The sequence below is a fragment of the Miscanthus floridulus genome, chromosome 3, assembly GCF_019320115.1.
Source record: "Miscanthus floridulus cultivar M001 chromosome 3, ASM1932011v1, whole genome shotgun sequence".
Lineage (NCBI taxonomy): Eukaryota > Viridiplantae > Streptophyta > Magnoliopsida > Poales > Poaceae > Miscanthus > Miscanthus floridulus.
Genome location: NC_089582.1, coordinates 74,543,942 through 74,552,411, shown reverse-complemented (window position 1 = coordinate 74,552,411; position 8,470 = coordinate 74,543,942).

The window sequence follows — 8,470 nt, the reverse complement described above, 5'->3', positions numbered from 1 at the left end:
ACACTATCTTCAAACAGAATGAAGTGAGATTCCACATGACCCACGTCACCTAACCGACACCAACACTATCTCCAAACAGAAAAGAAGTGATATTCCATATGACCCACGTCACCTAGGAGTTCCATCGGTTGCGTCCAAAACGATTTATCTGCCTATGGTACATCTAGCGCAAACCATGCACCTATCTTGCACCGACATTAACACTATCTCCAAATAGAATGAAGTGAGATTCCACATGACCCACGTCACCTAGCAGTTCCATCGGGTACATCCAAAATGATTTTAGATACAATGGTACGTTTGATGCAAACCGTGCACCTATCTTGCGTCAAGATTAGCACCATGTCCGAAAGGCCAAAACGAGCTTCCAGTTGAGCCTATGGTACGTCTAGCGCAAACCATGCACCTATCTTGCACCGACATTAACACTATCTCCAAACAGAAAGAAGTGAGATTCCACATGACCCACATCACCTAGGAGTTCCATCGGGTGCGTCCAAAATGATTTCTGAGCCAATGGTACGTTCCACGCAAACCGTGCTCCTATTTTGCGTCAAGATTTGCACTATACCGAAAGGCCAAAACGAGCTTCCACTTGAGCCTCGTCACCTAGCGGTACCATCGAGTGCGGCCAAAACGATTTATAAGCCGATGTTACATCTAGCGCAAACCATGCACCTATCTTGCACCGACACTAACACTATCTCCTAATGGAGAGAAGTGAGATTCCACATGTCCCATGTCTCCTAGGAGTTCCATCGGGTGCGTCCAAAATGATGTCCGATCCTATGGTACGTTCGACGCAAACCGTGCACCTATCTTGCGTCAAGATTAGCACTATATCCAAAAGACCGAAACGAGCTTCCACTTGTGCCTCGTCACCTAGTGGTACCATCGAGTGCGTCCAAAACGATTTATAAGCCTAAGGTACACGTAGCGCAAACCATGCACCTATCTTGCACCGACACCAACACTGTCTCCAAACGGAAAGAAGTGAGATTCCACATGACCCACGTCACCTAGGAGTTCCATCTGGTGTGTCCAAAATGATTTTGAAAGCCTATGGTACATCTAGCACAAACCATGCACCCATCTTGCACCGACATTGACACTGTCTCCAAACAAAATGAAGTGAGATTCCACAAGACCCACGTCACCTAACCGACACCAACACTGTCTCCAAACAGAAAGAAGCGATATTCCACATGACCCACATCACCTAGGAGTTCCATCGGTTGCGTCCAAAATGATTTGTAAGCCTATGGTACATCTAGCACAAACCATGCACCCATCTTGCCCCGACACTAACACTGTCTCCCAACGGAATGAAGTGAGATTCCACATGACCCACGTTAACTAACTGACACCAACACTGTCTCCAAATAGAAAGATGCGATATTCCATATGACCCACGTCACCTAGGAGTTCCATCGGTTGCGTCCAAAACGATTTGTAAGCCTATGGTACATCTTGCGCAAACCATGCACCTTTCTTGCACCAACACAAACACTGTCTCCAAACAGAATGAAGTGAGATTCCACATGACCCACATCACCTAGGAGTTCCATCGGGTGCGTCCAAAATGATTTCTGAGCCAATGGTACATTTGACGCAAACCGTGCACCTATCTTGCGTCAAGATTAGCACCATGTCCGAAAGGCCAAAACAAGCTTCTAGTTGAGCCTATGGTACGTCTAGCGGAAACCATGCACCTATCTTGCACCAACATTAACACTCTCTCCAAACGGAAAGAAGTGAGATTCCACATGACCCACATCACCTAGGAGTTCCATCGGGTGCGTCCAAAACGATTTCTGAGCCAATGGTACGTTCCACGCAAACCGTGCTCCTATCTTGCGCCAAGATTTGCACTACATACAAAAGGCTAAAATGAGCTTCCACTTGAGCCTCGTCACCTAGTGGTACCATCGAGTGCGGCCAAAATGATTTGTAAGCCGATGTTACATCTAGCGCAAACCATGCACCTATCTTGCACCGATACTAACACTGTCTCCCAACGGAATGAAGTGAGATTCCACATGACCCACGTTAACTAACTGACACCAACACTGTCTCCAAATAGAAAGATGCGATATTCCATATGACCCACGTCACCTAGGAGTTCCATCGGTTGCGTCCAAAACGATTTGTAAGCCTATGGTACATCTTGCGCAAACCATGCACCTTTCTTGCACCAACACAAACACTGTCTCCAAACAGAATGAAGTGAGATTCCACATGACCCACATCACCTAGGAGTTCCATCGGGTGCGTCCAAATTGATTTCTGAGCCAATGGTACGTTCCACGCAAACCGTGCTCCTATTTTGCGTCAAGATTTGCACTATACCGAAAGGCCAAAATGAGCTTCCACTTGAGCCTCGTCACCTAACGGTACCATCGAGTGCGGCCAAAACGATTTGTAAGCCGATGTTACATCTAGCGCAAACCATGCACCTATCTTGCACCGACACTGACACTGTCTCCTAATGGAAAGAAGTGAGATTCCACATGTCCCACGTCTCCTAGGAGTTCCATCGGGTGCGTCCAAAATGATGTTCGATCCTATGGTACGTTCGACGCAAACCGTGCACCTATCTTGGGTCAAGATTAGCACTATATCCAAAAGGCCGAAATGAACTTCCACTTGTGCCTCGTCACCTAGTGGTACCATCGAGTGCGTCCAAAACAATTTATAAGCCTAAGGTACATGTAGCGCAAACCATGCTCCTATCTTGCACCAACACCAACACTGTCTCCAAACGGAAAGAAGTGAGATTCCACATGACCCATGTCACCTAGGAGTTCCATCTGGTGCGTCCAAAACGATTTGTAAGCCTATGGTACATCTAGCGTAAACCATGCAGCCATCTTGCACCGACATTGACACTATCTCTAAACAGAATGAAGTGAGATTCCACAAGGCCCACGTCACCTAACCGACACCAACACTGTCTCCAAAAAGAAAGAAGCGATATTCCACATGACCCACGTCAACTAGGAGTTCCATCGGTTGCGTCCAAAATGATTTGTAAGCCTATGGTACATCTAGCGCAAACCATGCACCCATCTTGCACCGACATTAACACTGTCTCCAAACAGAATGAAGTGAGATTCCACAAGGCCCACGTCACCTAACCGACACCAACACTGTCTCCAAAAAGAAAGAAGCGATATTCCACGTGACCCACGTCAACTAGGAGTTCCATCGGTTGCGTCCAAAATGATTTGTAAGCTAGCGCAAACCATGCACCTTTCTTGCACCAACACTAACACTATCTCCAAACGGAATGATGTGAGATTCCACATGACCCACGTCACCTAGTAGTTCCATCAGGTGCGTCCTAAATGATTTCTGATCCAATGGTACATTTGATGCAAACCGTGCACCTATCTTGCGTCAAGATTAGCACCATGTCTGAAAGGCCGAAACGAGCTTCCAGTTGAGCCTATGGTACATCTAGCGCAAACCATGCACCTATCTTGCACCGACATTAACACTATCTCCAAATAGAATGAAGTGAGATTCCACAAGACCCACGTCACCTAACCGACACCAACAATGTCTCCATACAGAAAGAAGCGATATTCCACATGACCCACGTCAACTAGGAGTTCCATCGGTTGCGTCCAAAATGATTTGTAAGCCTATGGTACATCTTGCGCAAACTATGCACCTTTCTTGCACCAACACTAACACTGTCTCCAAACGGAATGAAGTGAGATTCCACATGACCCACGTCGCCTAGTAGTTCCATCGGGTGTGTCCAAAATGATTTCTGATCCAATGGTACGTTTGATACAAACCGTGCACCTATCTTGCGTCAAGATTAGCACCATGTCCGAAAGGCCGAAACGAGCTTCCAGTTGAGCCTATGGTACGTCTAGCGCAAACCATGCACCCATCTTGCACCGACATTGACACTGTCTCCAAACAGAATGAAGTGAGATTCCACATGACCCACGTCACCTAGTAGTTCCATCGGGTGCGTCCAAAATGATTTCTGATCCAAGGGTACGTTTGATGCAAACCGTGCACCTATCTTGCGTCAAGATTAGCACCATGTCTGAAAGGCCGAAACAAGCTTCCAGTTGAGCCTATGGTACATCTAGCGCAAACCATGCACCTATCTTGCACCGACATTAACACTATCTCCAAATAGAATGAAGTGAGATTCCACATGACCCACGTCACCTAGCAGTTCCATCGGGTACATCCAAAATGATTTCCGATCCAATGGTACGTTTGATGCAAACCGTGCACCTATCTTGCGTCAAGATTAGCACCATGTCCGAAAGGCCAAAACGAGCTTCCAGTTGAGCCTATGGTACGTCTAGCGCAAACCATGCACCTATCTTGCACCGACATTAACACTATCTCCAAACAGAAAGAAGTGAGATTCCACATGACCCACATCACCTAGGAGTTCCATCGGGTGCGTCCAAAACGATTTCTGAGCCAATGGTACGTTCCACGCAAACCGTGCTCCTATCTTGCGTCAAGATTTGCACTATATCCGAAAGGCCAAAACGAGCTTCCACTTGAGCATCGTCACCTAGTGGTACCATCGAGTGCGGCCAAAACGATTTGTAATCCGATGTTACATCTAGCATAAACCATGCACCTATCTTGCACCGACACTAACACTGTCTCCTAATGGAAAGAAGTGAGATTCCACATGTCCCACGTCTCCTAGGAGTTCCATCGGGTGCGTCCAAAATGATGTCTGATCCTATGGTACGTTCGACGCAAACCGTGCACCTATCTTGCGTCAAGATTAGCACTATATCCAAAAGGTCGAAACAAGCTTCCACTTGTGCCTCGTCACCTAGTGGTACCATCGAGTTCGTCCAAAACGATTTATAAGCCTAAGGTACATGTAGCTCAAACCATGCACCTATCATGCACCGACGCCAACACTGTCTCCAAACAGAAAGAAGTGAGATTCCACATGACCCATGTCACCTAGGAGTTCCATCTGGTGTGTCCAAAACGATTTGTAAGCCTATGGTACATCTAGCGCAAACCATGCCATCTTGCACCGAAATTGACACTGTCTCCAAACAGAATGAAGTGAGATTCCACAAGACCCACGTCACCTAACCGACACCAACACTGTCTCCAAACAAAAAGAAGTGATATTCCACATGACCCACGTCAACTAGGAGTTCCATCGGTTGCGTCCAAAACGATTTGTAAGCCTATGGTACATCTAGCGCAAACCATGCACCCATCTTGGACCGACACAAACACTGTCTCCAAACGGAATGAAGTGAGATTCCACAAGACCCACGTCACGTAACCAACACCAACACTATCTCCAAACGGAAAGAAGCGATATTCCACATGACCCACGTCACCTAGGAGTTCCATCGGTTGCGTCCAAAATGATTTGTAAGCCTATGGTACATCTAGCGCAAACCATGCACCCATCTTGCACCGACACTAGCACTGTCTCCAAATGGAATGAAGTGAGATTCCACATGACCCACGTCACCTAACCGAAACCAACACTGTCTCCAAACGGAAAGAAGCGATATTCCATATGACCCATGTCACCTAGGAGTTCCATCGGTTGTGTCCAAAACGATTTGTATGCCTATGGTACATCTAGCGCAAACCATGCACCTTTCTTGCACCAACACTAACCCTGTAGTAGTTCCATCGGGTGTGTCCAAAATGATTTCCAATCCAATGGTACGTTTGATGCAAACCGTGCACCTATCTTGCGTCAAGATTAGCACCATGTCCAAAAGGCCGAAACAAGCTTCCAGTTGAGCCTATGGTACATCTAGCGCAAACCATGCACCTATCTTGCACCGACATTAACACTATCTCCAAACAGAAAGAAGTGAGATTCCACATGACCCACATCACCTAGGAGTTCCATCGGGTGCGTCCAAAATGATTTCTGAGCCAATGGTATGTTCCACGCAAACCGTGCTCCTATTTTGCGTCAAGATTTGCACTATACCGAAAGGCCAAAATGAGCTTCCACTTGAGCCTCGTCACCTAGCGGTACCATCGAGTGCGGCCAAAACGATTTATAAGCCGATGTTACATCTAGCGCAAACCATGCACCGATCTTGCACTGACACTAACACTGTCTCCTAATGGAAAGAAGTGAGATTCCACATGTCCCACGTCTCCTAGGAGTTCCATCGAGTGCGTCCAAAATGATGTCCGATCCTATGGTACGTTCGACGCAAACCGTGCACCTATCTTGGGTCAAGATTAGCACTATATCCAAAAGGCCGAAACGAGCTTCCACTTGAGCCTCGTCACCTAGTGGTACCATCGAGTGTGGCCAAAACGATTTGTAATCCGATGTTACATCTAGCGCAAACCATGCACCTATCTTGCACCGACACTAACACTGTCTCCTAATGGAAAGAAGTGAGATTCCACATGTCCCACGTCTCCTAGGAGTTCCATCGGGTGCGTCCAAAATGATGTTCGATCCTATGGTACGTTCGACGCAAACCGTGCACCTATCTTGGGTCAAGATTAGCACTATATCCAAAAGGCTGAAATGAACTTCCACTTGTGCCTCGTCACCTAGTGGTACCATCGAGTGCGTCCAAAACAATTTATAAGCCTAAGGTACATGTAGCGCAAACCATGCTCCTATCTTGCACTAACACCAACACTGTCTCCAAACAGAAAGAAGTGAGATCCCACATGACCCATGTCACCTAGGAGTTCCATCTGGTGCGTCCAAAATGATTTGTAAGCCTATGGTACATCTAGCGTAAACCATGCACCCATCTTGCACCGACATTGACACTATCTCTAAACAGAATGAAGTGAGATTCCACAAGGCCCACGTCACCTAACCGACACCAACACTGTCTCCAAAAAGAAAGAAGCGATATTCCACATGACCCACGTCAACTAGGAGTTCCATCGGTTGCGTCCAAAATGATTTGTAAGCCTATGGTACATCTAGCGCAAACCATGCACCCATCTTGCACCGACATTAACACTATCTCCAAACAGAATGAAGTGAGATTCCACAAGGCCCACGTTACCTAACCGACACCAACACTGTCTCCAAAAAGAAAGAAGCGATATTCCACATAACCCACGTCAACTAGGAGTTCCATCGGTTGCGTCCAAAATGATTTGTAAGCCTATGGTACATCTAGCGCAAACCATGCGCCTTTCTTGCACCAACACTAACACTATCTCCAAACGGAATGATGTGAGATTCCACATGACCCACGTCACCTAGTAGTTCCATCAGGTGCGTCCAAAATGATTTCTGATCCAATGGTACGTTTGATGCAAACCGTGCACCTATCTTGCGTCAAGATTAGCACCATGTTTGAAAGGCCGAAAGGAGCTTCCAGTTGAGCCTATGGTACATCTAGCGCAAACCATGCACCTATCTTGCACCGACATTAACACTATCTCCAAATAGAATGAAGTGAGATTCCAAAAGACCCACGTCACCTAACCGACACCAACAATGTCTCCATACAGAAAGAAGCGATATTCCACATGACCCACGTCAACTAGGAGTTCCATCGGTTGCGTCCAAAATGATTTGTAAGCCTATGGTACATCTTGCGCAAACTATGCACCTTTCTTGCACCAACACTAACACTATCTCCAAACGGAATGAAGTGAGATTCCACATGACCCACGTCACCTAGTAGTTCCATCGGGTGCGTCCAAAATGATTTCTGATCCAATGGTACGCTTGATACAAACCGTGCACCTATCTTGCGTCAAGATTAGCACCATGTCCAAAAGGCCGAAACGAGCTTCCAGTTGAGCCTATGGTACGTCTAGCGCAAACCATGCACCCATCTTGCACCGACAATGACACTGTCTCCAAACAGAATGAAGTGAGATTCCACATGACCCACGTCACCTAGTAGTTCCATCGGGTGCGTCCAAAATGATTTCTGATCCAAGGGTACGTTTGATGCAAGCCGTGCACCTATCTTGCGTCAAGATTAGCACCATGTCTGAAAAGGCCGAAACGAGCTTCCAGTTGAGCCTATGGTACATCTAGCGCAAACCATGCACCTATCTTGCACCGACATTAACACTATCTCCAAATAGAATGAAGTGAGATTCCACAAGACCCACGTCACCTAACCGACACCAACACTGTCTCCATACAGAAAGAAGCGATATTCCACATGACCCACATCAACTAGGAGTTCCATCGGTTGTGTCCAAAACGATTTGTAAGCCTATGGTACATCTTGCGCAAACTATGCACCTTTCTTGCACCAACACTAACACTGTCTCCAAACGGAATGAAGTGAGATTCCACATGACCCACGTCACCTAGTAGTTCCATCGGGTGCGTCCAAAATGATTTCTGATCCAATGGTACGTTTGATGCAAACCGTGCATCTATCTTGCGTTAAGATTAGCACCATGTCCGAAAGGCCGAAATGAGCTTCCAGTTGAGCCTATGGTTCGTCTAGCGCAAACCATGCACCCATCTTGC